Source organism: Mandrillus leucophaeus, unplaced genomic scaffold (assembly GCF_000951045.1).
Source record: "Mandrillus leucophaeus isolate KB7577 unplaced genomic scaffold, Mleu.le_1.0 Scaffold1428, whole genome shotgun sequence".
NCBI classification, from domain to species: domain Eukaryota; kingdom Metazoa; phylum Chordata; class Mammalia; order Primates; family Cercopithecidae; genus Mandrillus; species Mandrillus leucophaeus.
The window spans coordinates 175,391-189,722 of record NW_012101397.1 but is presented as its reverse complement, the minus strand read 5'-3'; positions in this window follow the sequence as shown (position 1 = coordinate 189,722).

Sequence of the window (14,332 nt, the reverse complement as noted above, 5' to 3'; positions counted from 1 at the left end):
GAGTCGTGAGCTGAGCGGGTCACAGGTGGGAGCGCGCAGAGACCCAGGTGTACGGGGAACCCAGGTGTGCACGCAAGAATACAGGTGTCCCCAGAGGAGTACTGCCGGCGCCTGTATGGGCGCCAGGTGGGCAAGTGCAGGGACTCAAGTGAGTGCTGGCTCACGGGCGCGCATACCTAGGCGTACTGGGAGGGGTCCAAGTTGCCACAGGTACCCAGGTGCGCATAAAGCTCAGGTGTGCACGTGGGGGTCACAGATGCATGCTGAGGGCGCAGTAATTGACTGCATACCTGACCAAACGTGTGTTCTGGGGCCACAGGGTGAGCCTGTCAGAGCTACCATTGCACGTTGGTGATGCCTGCGTGGGTGTGGCAGGTGTGCAAGGAGGCACACAGGGCCCTGCAGATGTCTGCATGGACTTGTGTGCCAGCAAGCTGGGGCCTGAAGACGCATAGGGCAGATAGGTGTACTGCAGAGACACTGGTACAACAGGACAGAGCTAGGTGTGCAGTGGGACGTGCGTGGCAGGGGACGCAGGTATTTGGGCTTGAGTCGGTACTCTGAGAAGGCCGCATGGTTGGCAAACAGGTGTGTGCCTGAGGCCAACTTTTATTCACCTATTCTGCAACTATTTCCTGAGCACCTAGTATGTACCAGGTGTGGGAGTCTGGGGTAAACAAAAGCACTTGTGGAGTGCCAGCCAGGGGCATCATATGTCACAATTCCCAGTTCTCAGAACAACCCTCTCAGGTAGCCTCTATTCTCATCACATTTTACAGATGAAGAAACAGGTGCAGAGAGATTAAGTAACTTGCTGAGGATCACACAGTTGGGCACTAGCAGAGGTGGATTTGAATCCAGCCTGTCTGGCCTCGGCATCTATGTTTTAAGCGTCCAGCCTTTGCTGCCTTCTGGACTTGGATCTTAGAGTGTGTGTGTTTTGGGGGAGTCCCAGGCAGCTGGGGTGGGCAGATGCCAGGGCCAGGAGAATGGAGGGATGTGAACAGGGGTGTTTTGGGGGCAGGAGAGGGCCGTGGGGCTCAGTGGGGAATGAGGAGGAGTCCAGGCGGATATGGGGCCCAGGTGTCTGAGGCTGGGTTGGACAGTAGCAAGGCGGGCCAGGTTGAGGGGATCAGCATGTGTGTTGACATGACAAGGGTATGGGAGGGGACTTGGTATGGTTCCCCTAAAGGAAGTTCATGGCAAGGGATTGCTCCTCACACTGGCTTTGGGAGCCGTGTCAGTTCATCCCCATGGTTCACCTTGAGGAATGAGGCTCCAGAATGACACTGGGGCCTTTCCCACACCCTCCACCCATCTGAGTCTGGGGAGCCCGCTTCAGCTCCACTGCCTGCCATTCCCTTAGGAAGCTGCATCTCCATCAGCAAAATTCAGAACTCAGCCTTCTCGTGGTGATCCCGAGCCTTTCTTGAGGCCCCACCCTGTCCCTTCTCCGTGGCTGTGACAAGAATTTCATGAGATTAACCATTCTCCTGTGGGTGGGCCCAACACTGGGGCTTTGAGAAAATGCAGATTCCTTCTCCTGAGGTCGAGGTCGGAGACTCCATGACTGCCCACCATCTGGCTGGCCACCCTGAAAGTAAACGTCACAGTGGGTGAGCAGAGCAGACAGTCCATGGGTGGCGGGGCTGCTTGCCCAGTGCCATGGTTGGTTCATCCACCATCTCCACCCCAGAGCTTCATCTCCCAAGCACCTGTGTTTGGCATGGGGGTCTCAGTGGGGAGTCGCTGCACGGAGAGAAGTGTCCTGTGGGCTGAGGGCCTTCCTCCAGTAGTTTCAGGCCCTGTGTCCGGGCCCTTTGGTGTGAGCTGATCTGTGGGATTCCTCAGGCCAGCCCAGGGTTCCCTCCCCCTCTGGCAAGAACTGTTCTGGTTCCCACGGTCTGGTCCCTCGGTGCAGTGACTCACCCAGCTAAGGGGGGCTGGGGCTTCTCTACCTAAGGGGACAGGGCCTCTCCAGGGACACAACCCCAGGACAGAGTGGCCAAGGGCCTCTTCCCCACCCCAAGGCCACAGATTCCATCTGCGGCCTTCCTTGGTCACCCTCCCTGTTTTCCACACCCTTCTCCTCTTCCCCGTGCCCGCTGTGGGCACAGGCCAGTGCCACTTGGTGGTATCTCCCAGAGGTGCTCAAGGTCCCCGTTCTGGGCCTCTAGCATGGGCAGGGGTGGGGGAGGGATGATTATTCTTGCTCCAGGCTGTTGCCAGCTACGCAGGGACAGATTCAGAACCTAGACTTTGCATCAGGCTGCTTGGGTTCAAGTCCCACTTTGTCACTTCCCAGCTGTGTGACCTTGGCCAAGGAACTTAACCTCTCTGGGCCTCAGTTTCTTCATCTGTGAAGTGGGGACAGTAAAAGCAATCCTTATCCCAAAGCATTGTTTTAAGGACTAAATGAATTGATAAATGCAGCTGAGTGTACCCAGTACACAGCAAGCACTAAGCAGATGGCAGCTCTTCTTGTTATTACTCTGGGGGACATTATTAGCACAGTCTCTGCTTGGTCCTGGAGAGCAGTCACCTAATCTGGCTTGTTCTGCAGCCGTGAAAACCCCACCATCTCCTACTTCTAGCCCCATAGACATTTACTAACTCTGTTGTGAGCCCAGCCCCATGCTGTGCCCTGGGGAACCAATGGCAACTCACTTTGTTTCTACTCTTATGGGCTGGGCAGGTGAGCCGAGGACGGATGTGTGACCAGGCACTTATACACAGGGCAATGTGTGCTGCAAAGGGAGAATGAGGGTGGAGGGAGCACAGTGGAGGGGGCAGAGGAACGGGAGGCAGCCAGGTGAGGCCAGAGAAGATGAAAGGGGTCCAGGCTAAGGGAGCAGCCTGTGCGAAGGCCTAGAGGTAGGACAGGCAAGCGGGCTTGAGGGGGTCTGCATGGCCCGGTGAGTAGAGTGGGAAGCACATGACACAAAGGCCAGGGAGGCCCGGGGAGACTGTCCTGGGGAGCCTGGACTTTTTCCTGGAGCCCTGGGAGCTGTGAAGGGTTTTAGCCGGAGGAGTGGCGTGGTCTCAGCGGGCACCTGAGTCTCCCTGCTGCAGAAGAGGAATGCTCATGAATACCTGCCTCTGAGGGCTATTGGGGGTATTAAATGAGATCATTTATGTACCTGGCACCTGTTTGCAATGACTGCAATTCTTCTAAATATTATTTTAGAAAGCCGCTAGGTAGCGGGTGAGAAGGAGCAATGGAGGAGGGAGAGGGGTTGGGAGGCTGAAGCTGTCTCCCAGGAATGGATTCCTTCACTCAGTCACAAATATACCTTGAGCACTTACTGTGTGCCAGGCTCTGTGGTGAGTGCCAGATGGCAGTGGGGAGATGGGGCCGGCCTTGTTCTCTGGAGACACGGCTGGCCTGGTCTGCAGCAATGCTGAGGGCTTGGAGGGTGGCAGGTGAGCTCTGGACAGATTTGGGGGCTGGGATGCAGCCCCAGCGGTGGGGAGTGATGGGATGGAGGAGCAGAAAGTTGCCCAAAGTCAGGCTCAGCAACAGGATAAATGTTGGTGCCCATGGGATGGGGCATGTGATGTGGTACCTCTGGGGAAGAGGATGAGTTTGGTCTGGGGAGCACCAGGGGCCTAGAATCCTTTTTTCTCCTGGTCCCATCTGGCCAGATTTCTCTGGCACTGTCACTAGGTGGCTTGGGTGGGGCTACACGCGGGGCAGGACCCCAGGGCCGAATGACCTGCAAGTGAGGCAGCTCATCCAGGCCTTTGGAAACCCAGCCTCTCGCTCCTGCTTGAGGGTCTCATGAAGAACCCTGGGGCCTGGCAGGAATCCCTCGAGCCGCCCACAACTCCAGAGCCTGGGTCAGGATGGCCTCCCACAGTCTGGGTTCCCAGCTGGCAGGACTTGCCCTCTGCCCTTCGCCTTCTTCCTGAGAACCCGAAGGGAGAAGCCGCTGAAGTGTGCGGCCAGAGATAGAGAACCTCGGTCCCTGCAGCCCTCAGAAGTCCCCAACTTTGTCCCTGATTGTTTTCAACGTATTTGGGGCAGTTAAGATATTTTGAGAGAAAGGGAGTGAAGAAATTCGCCTCCATTTCGTGGAGCTTGGATCCCTTTCCTCAAATCACAGCCTGTTTGGAGTGCAAGCCAGTTGGGAAGTTGTCGAGTGCCACTGGTCAGGGAAACTGAGGCACAGGGTCACCCAGCAAGGTGGGGCAGGCTGAGTCTACCTTCCTTTCCCAAGTCTTTCTCCCCAACCTATGAATGACCATAATATTTGTATTTTAAAAACAAAAGGAATACCAACAGGCAAATGTCAGTGCAGCATTTTCAAGGTGTCTTTTTATAGTAAAGGTGGAAAAAAAAACATCAGGCAGTTTTAAACTGGCATGCGGTGGGTGGGTGCACGTCGTCAAGAAGGCATTTTTTTGCACCAATTTAGGGGCTGAGATGCCAGGTGGGGGCGGAGGGAGAGAGAGCTTCCAAGATGGGCTTTACATTTGGGTTTGGGCTGCGGGCTGGGAGTGAGCTCCCAGTGACCAAGGGTGCAAGCAGAGACACTTGTCAGGATTTAGGAGAGGGGGTTCTAGGAGGGTTGGCTGAGATGACTGGCCTGGAGACACAGATAGGGCTTGGACCAGGAGACATCCCTCCCAGCCCTGAGAATATCTCGACCCCCAGTATGTACGTGGGCATACAGCCTATAAGCTGTGAGTGCCAGGGCCAGTCATTTACCCTCTGTGGGCCTCATTCTTTCTCATTATAAAACAGGTCTTATGCCTCCCTCCTAGCATGTGGGTAGATTAAAATCTCAGGGGTGGCTCTCTCAGCCTACTCTGGCTTAGGAGCTGCCGATAATAAAAAATAAATACATGAAATAAAATCTCACATGCAGTGCCCAGGAAATGGCAGGCACAGGTATTAGTATCAAGAGGGAGAAAAGACACCAGAAAAAATTGGCCTCAGTGGACAGAAAAAAATGGCTCAGAGGAGGGAGGGTCCGGGCCTTGAAGGAGATGAGATCAAATAAGGCCTGAAGGCAGGCATGGGTGAGTGAGACACGGGCTCAGCGAGGGTGCGTCGGGTGCTGTCCCAGCCGCAGCACAGAGGCTGAGATGGAGAGAGTGGGCTCTAGTGCCCGGGCTGAGGAGTCCAGTGCAGCACTGTGTTGAGGGCAAGAGGCCTGTGGGCTCCCTGGAGTGAATAAAAGCCGCCGCCGAGCTCACACTCTGCAGGGCTTTTACAAGCACCTACATGGTTGACCTCATGGCTGCCCCTCCCCTGGTCAGGCAGACAGTGCATCATCATCATCCCCAGCTTACAGAAGGGGAAACTGAGGCCCAGAGAGAGGAAGTGACTTGCCCTGGCTCACACAACTGGGGAGTGGGGGTCTGGATCCGCAGATAGAAGCAGGAGTCCGCTTCCGGGTGGCTGGTGAGCTGTGAGCTCTCTGTGGCGGGGAATTCTGCAGTTCCCCACTCTGGCTGAGCCATAGAGATTCAGGCAGGGCCCATTGTGACAGCAGTGACTCAGGCTGGCTGGGGCATCTGCAGAGGCCAGGCCACACACTGGGGGTAGGGGCTGACCCAGCCTCCTGAGGAAGTCGGAGGAGGCAGGGAACATCTAGTTGCATTTGTCTGAAAATGCGATCATTGGCCTCTGGAAGGAGTGAGCCCCTGGCCCTTTGGGTGTGCAAATGAGAGATGTGGGTTCAATGGTCAGGGTGAATGATGGTCCACCCAGGAGGGTGAGTGGAGGATCTGTCAGCGCCGTGGATATGCCCACAGTAAGGCCTTCCACAGCCAGGCAGGCGCACAGTGCTAGGTGAGTGCAGGACCCTGGGGCCAACTTGCCAGATTCAAATCCTGCCTCTGCCCCTTTCTGGCTGTGGAAAGTCCTATCCCTTCTCGGAGCCTCCATTTCCCCATCTGTAAAGTGGGCTCAGTGCAGGGAAGACTGGGGTGGCCTGGCGGCATTCATCAAGGGCCATGCTGCCTGGGGCCCTGCAGAAACGCCCTCTGCAAAGTCCGCTTCACCCGCCTGTGACTCCCGGTCTCCATGGAGATTAAGGAAACCAGCTGGGTTCCATGTCCTGGTTGCTGCCATGAACAAAGGCACGTGGCGTGTACTGGGACAGGAGCGGGAGGGCAGGAGCCCCGGGAGAGAGTGGTCCCTTCCCCTTCCTGGGCTTCCATTCTTCGACTCTGGAGTTGGGCCATGAAGTGGCAAGGAAGCCTTCCCTCTGACATCAGAGCTGCCCCGTCATGTCATAGCTACTGTGGTTGTTGCTTGAGAGCTTTCTCTGTGTTGGCCCTTTGCAGAGCACTTTACATATCTTTTAATCCCCCCGAAGTTGAATGAAATGAGTGTTATCCCCAGTCTACAGAAGAGGAAGCAGAGGCCCAGAAGGGTTAAGCATCTTGCCTGAGGTCGCACTGTGGTGGGTGACTGTGGTGCTCCAGGTGGAGCAGGCTTCTGGCTGCAGCGCCTGTGATCCCTCATTCCTCCAAAAACTTTGACCGAAGAGGTGTGAACCAGAGGGTGTTGGAAGGGGTGAATGGGCCCATTTTAAAGATGAGGAAACTGAGACCCAGGGAACTTCTGCCCCCGCCGAGGCCCCTGTGAGAAGCAGTGAGGGCCTTTCAGGGTGGCCTGCAGAGCTGCCCAGCCCCAGCGCCCATCATGGTCCCGGGCTGGGGTTGGGACGACCCCCTGGTGTGGACTCCTGCTACAGGGCCTGTAGCTATATCCACCTTCACACACCAGAGGCCAGCACCTCCTTGGTAACATCGCATGCTCGTCCAGGCTCTCTAGAGTGTGTGAGTATGGGAGGAGGCTCAGCTTGTTATAGGACAGCTCCCAAGAGGGACAAATCGGACACTCTCCAGGAGCCCCAAGAATGGTGAGGGAGGAGGGCATGACAACAGACAGGTGCTGCACGATGACTAGCTCATCAGAGGAGCGCGGGAGGGCTTCCCGGAGGAGGGGAGGTTGGAGCAGCACTTGACAGATGGGGCTGGGGAAGACATTCCAGGCAGAGGACACGGCGGGGGCAAAGGCTCAGAGATGTTGGAATGTGGCTTGGGTAGCAGGCCGAGGGGAAGCTGAGAGTGTGCTGGGCCTTGCCTGCAGGCTGAGGACTTGGATGCTGTCCTGTGGGCTGTGGGGAGCCAGCAGGGCTTTGGGGAAAGGAGAGACATGGCCGATCTGGTTCCAGAAGGGACCCTGTGGCTGCTGGTCCGTATTGGCCCTGCCAGGTACTGGCAGGATCTGGAGGCACAGGCGCTCACCCAGAGTCCCCACTGTGTCTGGACCAGGTGACTCCCGAGGGCCTCTCCAGCTCTGTGAGCCATGTGGGGATTGCCATGGAAACCAGCCGGTTCCCGAGTGGGGACAGGCCCAGAAAGTCTCTGAGTGCCAGCCACGTGGACTTGGATCCTCACTGCCCGCCGAGTGCAGCCGTTTTCTTCTTTCCAAAGGCCATGTTTGAGCCAGGACCAAACCAAACAGGCTGCCCAGACAGGCGTCCAGTGGCAGGGGCCCTGCTCCGCCCTGCTCAGCTGATACTCGATGCAGTCAAGATCTGGGGGCCAGCACCAGCGGGGGCCCTCCCTGCCCAGTCCACCGTCCTTTACCCTGAAACTTGATAAATCATGCACTAGAGGGGGAGGGAAACTCGCAGCTCCATTACGAGGCCCGGCAAGGCCCCAGTGGGGCGTTAATCACGTAGCACTTTATGCTCTGATCGGTAAATAATGGGGGCGGGGGGAGTGGGCGCCGGCAGAGGCCTTGGAGTGGAGGCCAGGCCCAGGAAAGTGGCCAAACCCCCTTGCCTGTGCCCTTCTCCAGCCTCTGCCCACTATCTGTGAGATGACTGAGCTCTCTAGAAGTGGCCATCACCTTGATGGGCCTCAGTTTCCCCAGCTCAAAACCCAGGGTTTTTCCAGCTCCAAGCAGCTGATTTCCCAGCAGCCATTGGTGACTCCCGGCAGAGCGGCGGGTGGGGAGGCTGTGGTTAAGGGCAGGGGTATGGAGCCTGCCGGCCTGCACTGGAGGCTTGGATCTAGCCGTTCCGGCTGTGTGCCCCTGGGCAAATCACTTCAACTCTTGTGCCTCAGTTTCCTTTACTGTAAAGCAGCATCAACTCTTTCAGGGTGTGATGAGGGTTGAATGAGATAATACAGAAAGGTCTCAGCACAAAGCAGACTGCACACAGCTGCTTGCTACTGTCTCTCTACTGTTACTGTGATAAAGCTGTCCCTCCCCATCCTGGGGCTGGGCCTCTGAGCTGGGATGTGGGCAGCTGGAGAGAGGGCCCCATTGTCACCTCTGTGTCCCCAGCACATGGAATCCAGCCCAGAGATGTTTGCGCAAGGCTGCAAGCAGCCCTGCCTTCTTGGCCGTGTCCACAGCGGTCGTGCGATGACTCTGGGACCAGCGGTAGAGTCCTGCTGCAGAGCACAGCCTGCGGCCAGGCATACAAGCTGGACCCGCAGGAGACCAGGGGCTGGGGAGGAGGGTGTGAGATCGAACCTCCAAGACCTCCCAACCCCAGGAGGGAAGTGCCAGTGTTCCCTGGAGAGGCAGCTATTTCTCGGCTCTTGGACTGGAGTCCCTTCAGGGGAGGAAGCTGGGAGGGAAACTGTTCCAGGGCTTGGAGAGACTGGCTTCGTGCTCTGCCCCTCCTGCTGGGGGGAGGGAAGCCTTTTCCCTGGGCCAGGGAAGAGCCGCTGCCTGCCCATCCCACTCTGTGCTCCTCTGGGACTCAGGGGGCGGGGAGCTGGAAATGGGGCCAGGCTGGGCCGGAATGAGAAACAGCTTCAAGAAGGGGGAGCTGGGTGTCTGGGGGCTGTGTCCAGCTAACTAAACAATGGCTGCTTGAGTCAGCGACTGTGGCGGTGGTTCCCAGGCGCCAGGGCAGAGCAGGCCGAGGCCAGAGCTCCCACTACTACGTCCTTGGTGAGGGCGGTGTGGCCAATCCAGCCTCGGATGCTTTGACTTCAGGAAGCGGTGGAGTGGCTTGTCCCTGTCCTCGGGAGCTCCCGAGCCTCTGCTCTGTGGCCTGCGTAGATAATTGGGAACATTTATTGAGCACCTACAGTGCTTAGCATTGAAGGCGCCTATGAGCTCAGTCCTTCCATAAGCCCCAGGTGGTGGGTGCTGTTGCTGTCTCATTTTACAGATGTGGAGGCTGAGGTTCAGAGGGGATGGTGCATCCCACAGTGAGGTCAGAGCTGTGAGACTTAGCAGTCAGGAGCCTCAGTTTTCTCATCTGTAAAATGGGTACACAGCAAGAGTGTGTGTGTGTGTGTGTGTGTGTGTGTGTGTGTGCGCGCGCGCGCGTGCTATAAGGTGCCCCCAGTAGCTGTAGCAGTCAGGAGCCTCAGTTTTCTCATCTGTAAAATGGGTACACAGCAAGAGTGTGTGTGTGTGTGTGTGTGTGTGTGTGTGTGTGTGCGCGCGCGCGTGCTATAAGGTGCCCCCAGTAGCTGTAGTGTCTGTCACACAGTAGGTCCTTAATCCAGCCAGTCCTGTGACCTAAGCCTAGGGCTTGTCCTTCCAGGCTTGTCCTTCCGCTTGTTTGAGGCGGGTGGGCAGATCATGCCCAGGTTGTGTGGTGGTCCTCAGGGCAGCCTGACTAGCTGGCTCCATCCCTTCCAGATGACGTCCAGCTGGCCTGAATAACCTCAGAGCCCTGGAGCTGGGTGACCCATCTCCTCCAGAGGGGTCAGGGAAACCAAGGCAGGCCTCCCCAAAGGGTCTGCCGGAGCTGCTGTGTCCTTTGCCGTTTGTCTGATGTCTCTGCTCCTCTCTGTGCCTTGGTTTCCCCGACATGCTCCTCCAGGCTGCTTTTCCTCTGTGGCTAAGGCCAGGCTTCCTGACCATGGTGCTAGGCCTGGTTGGCCATCTTCTCCCCGCGGCCTCTCCAGGAAGCCTCTTGGTCACCCTTGAAGGCGCTGGTATTTCCTTTCTCAGCAGCAGGTGGTTTCCTCCCTGGCATGGGGGCTGCTGCCAGAGGCCACCCAGGACCGAGTCCGTCCTGCCCCTCCCAGGGCTGGCACACAGTGGGCACGTGGCTCATTCCTTGCCTCAGTTTACTCTCAGCGGAGGTGTCAGCTTGCACAGTGTTCTGAGAGGCAGCGCGTGCTGAAGTGGAAGGAGCTGGGGTCTGGGAGTCACAGGTGTGGCTTCATACTCTGGCCTGGCTGTCTGCGGCTGGGCTGCTGGACTGAGACCGGACACAGTCCATGGGCCACCACTGAGCCCATGCCGCATGGGCTCCACTCAGGGGAGCCCAGGAGGACTGGCCCTATCTGGGCTGTCCAAGCTAAGGGAGGAGTTGGCAGGGACGGGGGCTGAGAGAGGCCACAGAGGTCAGGGCCAGATTGAGTGGGGCTTTAGGGGCCCAGGAGCAAAGTTTGGATTTGCGTTGACAGCACTAGGGAACCATGGGAAGCTGTTGAGCTGCACAGGAGATGTGACCTGCTTTGTGAGGTTTTTTTTTTTTACAAAATAAACTTTTTTACTTTGGAATAATTTTAGATTTTCAGGAAAGTTACAAAGATAGTACAGACAGTTCCTGTATACCCGTCCCCTAGTTTCTCCCATTGCTAACATCTTACCATTACCGTGGTGCATTTGTCAAAACTAAGAAGCCAACATTTGTTCTTTACTCCCAACTAAACTCCAGACTGCACTCCGCAAACGTCTGCTTTCTCTTCCAGGAGCCCACGTTGCATCAAGCGCTTTGCAATTTTAAAAGCTCCCTTTGGCTGCCGCAAAGGATGAATGGGAAGGAGCTCAGCTTTGGGAGGAGGAGTTGGGGGGTCCAGACAGCCCAATCCCCGGCCAGGATGTATTGAGCTACGGTCACCTTGGAGTCTTTTTACTTTTATTTTTTCGAGACAGGGTCTCTGTCACCCATACTGGAGTGCAGTGGTGAAATTATAGCTCATTGCAGCCTTGACCTTCAGGTTTCAGGCGATCCTTCCACCTCCGCCTCCCAAATTGCTGGGATTACAGGCGTGAGCCATTGTGCGCTGGCCCACCCTGCAGTCTTAATACCCCAAAGTGATCGTGTGCTTTCAGCTCTGCGGCTAATTTCAGCTCTGTGGCAAGGAAATCTGACTTTCCCAGGATCATAAACAGTCAAACACTTGAGGCAGGAAGGAGCCCTCACTTCTCAATCGCAAAGCCTCCACAGCCGGTATAGTAGCCGTGTAGTCTGTACCTGGGACGGAACCGCTGGATTTTGCAACCTGCCGCAGCACCCACTGTTAATGCCGCATCCTTTTCATAGTGCCACCTGCGGTGGGTCTGTGGCAGGATGTGAGGCCTGAGAAGCCAGGCTCTTGAAACTGTCCTTCCAACTGGCTTCCTGGGGAGAGAAAGTCAACACAATTACAGCTGGTAGTAAAATCAATATGTCAGAGTTTTAATGGGAGAGTGGGCAGAGCAGAGCTTTGGCCCCAGGAGGGAGCCAGCTGGAGGGGGAGGGCGCATCCTGCTCTCAAAACAGGGCCAAGACCAGCAGTGGTTGCTCATCCCATGTGAGAGAGGGATAAAGTGAGGTTTTTACAGGAACTGAAGCTAGCAGCTAGTGTTGCCTGGATCTGAATACCCTCCTCCCTTTGTTGCCACATGCAGAGTAGGCATACGTTTCCCTCAGTTCTCCAGCACCCAGCATGGCTGTGTTGCTCTCAATCACTCCACTTAGACAGAAAGCAGCTGAATACAGTCACTCACACTTTAGTCAAAATTAGGTTCCTTTCTTTTGTAAACATTCCCTCCAGAGCACAGGTTCCATGCTGGAGAATGTCATGCATGTGCTACCATGGGAAGTGTGGGAGTGGTGACCAGCACAGCGCCATCACAGGAGTTGGGGGGCTGAGCCACATCTTGAAAACCGGCCATCTGGGCATGCCTGGAGAGGGAACAGCATGGGTCCAGACACGGGGCGCTGAAGTGCCAAGGGGAGTTCGAATGGCTCAGAGGCATGGGACAGGCATTGGCTGCTGAGGGGACATTTACAATGGCACAAGAGCCCCAGGTGTGAGGTGTGGGCATGTTCCAGGACCTGCCGAGACTGATGTGGTGGGCACAGCGGGTGGGGCAGAGGGAGGAGCGAGACTGGAGGCCTGGGAGCTGGCAGGAGCTGGGGCACAAAGGCCTTGAATGCGAGGCTGGAGAGCTGGGGCTTGATCCCAAGGGCAACCGGGAGCCGGTTTGTAGGTGGGGAGGGTCTGACCAGCTTTGTGTGAGGGAAAGATGGCCCTGTGACTTGAAGGGCGCTGCTGGGATAACCGAGCCTTCCCTGCTCTCAGGAGAACTTGAGTTTGGAAAGACTCATGCTCATTAGCCTTGAACGAGGATGGTGCTGGGGTCGGGGGGTATTTGGGGCCTGTGAGGCTAACTGCCCCTGGAGACCGAGTTCAGCTGAGGCCAGCATGCTCAGGACGTCTGGTCCCGAGTCCCGTGTTCCCCTCCCCCGGCCTGCATCCCCCTCCCCCAGCAGGGGCGGCACTTCCCGCCAGGCTGGGCTTCCGTTTTTGAGCCGGTTTGCCTTGTGATTTCCCCTGGCAGCTGGGGAATCAGCTTCCCCCTTGGAGCACAGATCCTTCGGAGCAGCCGACAGCTTACTTCTCCTTTAAAATTTTTTTAAAAAATTTTATTTTAGGATAAGGGAAAAAAAAAAGCTGGGGGAAAGGCTTTTTAGAAAATTCCTTCGGTGCAGAATTAATGGCTTGTGAAAGTCAGGGGCGGGGCGGGTGGGGGAAGCCGGCTCCCAGCGAGCTCCCCTGCCCTGCTCCCCTCCTCCCTGCTGCCCTAGCACATAGATCACCCCGAGCTGGGCGCCTGGTCCGCCTTTTCCCAGGACCACACCCTGGCTGGATGTCAGGGTATGCCCAAAGGTGTCATCTGGGGCCTCCCAGGTGTCCCCTTCCAGAACTTATGTTCCCTTGGTGGCAGGGGGGATTCACAATTTTAATTTTAAACAACTTATTTTTAAATGATGTAAGTAATTCATATTCATGAAAAAAGTTACCTAGCCCCTAGGAAAAGCATCCCTTGCAGTGGTGAGGAGCCCACCTCACCTCTTCCCTGCAGCTGCAGGGTTGCTGAGGGGTGGGACCCGGCCTGGTTGGGGCAGCTGGGGAGACCGCTCAGCACCCACCTTCCAGGGCTGTCCCTAACTGGAACATACACAGGATGGAGTCGGGTAGGTCAGGGCTGGTGCTGAGAGAGAGGAGGAGCCTATGATGCAACTCTCGGGAATGGCTTCCCGGGCAGAGGGAGCGGCCAGGCCAGAGGTCCTGAGGCAGGGACGAGCTTGTGATATTTGAGGCACAGAAATGAGGCCAGTGTGGCTGGGGTGAAGGAGCAAGGGCGAGGGGGGTGTGGGTTGGAGTTAGAAGATCAGGGGACCCATGGGAGGATTTAGGATTTAGGATTTATTCTGAGTGTCCTGGAAACCACGGCAGGGCTTGAACTGGGGGAGACCTGGTTTGCATTTGTAAAGGGCTCATTTGGCAGCTGTGTTAGCAGATAGGAAATGTCAGCGTGGGGGGCAAGAGTGGTCTTGGAAAATGAAGAGGGCTGGGACGGCTGTCCAGATGAGAGGATGGCTGCTCAAAAGCTTTAAGGTAGGCATGATTTGCCCTGAATTTTCTTCTTTTTTGATCAGCAGTTGAACATGGGTAACTTTTACTTAATAATAATAACATAAGCAGCAATCATGTCTGAAACACAGTACTATTGGCTAACACTTCCTGGGTACTTACTGTGGGCCATGTACTGTGCAAACACTTTAACCTGCTTTAACCGACCTGGGCCGGTTCACCCCTCCTTAGGCAACCTGGTGGTCTCCCGCTCCCGGGAGGTCACCATATTGATGCCGAACTTAGTGCAGACTCCCGATCAGCATAGCGCACTACACCCCAGAACTCCTAGACTCAAGTGATCCTCCAGCCTCAGCCTCCAGAGTAGCTGGGGCTATAGGCACATGCCACCACGCCCGGTGTGTGCGAACACTTTATTTTTTATTTTTTTATTTTTTTGAGACGGAGTCTCGCTCTGTCGCCCAGGCTGGAGTGCAGTGGCGAGATCTCGGCTCACTGCAAGCTCCGCCTCCTGGGTTCACGCCATTCTCCTGCCTCAGCCTCCCGAGTAGCTGGGACTACAGGCGCCTGACACCACGCCCGGCTAATTTTTTGTATTTTTAGTGGAGACAGGGAGACGGGGTTTCACCGTGTTAGCCAAGATGGTCTCGATCTCCTGACCTCGTGATCCGCCCGCCTCGGCCTCCCAAAGTGCTAGGATTACAGGCGTGAACAACCGCGCCCGGCAAAACTTTAC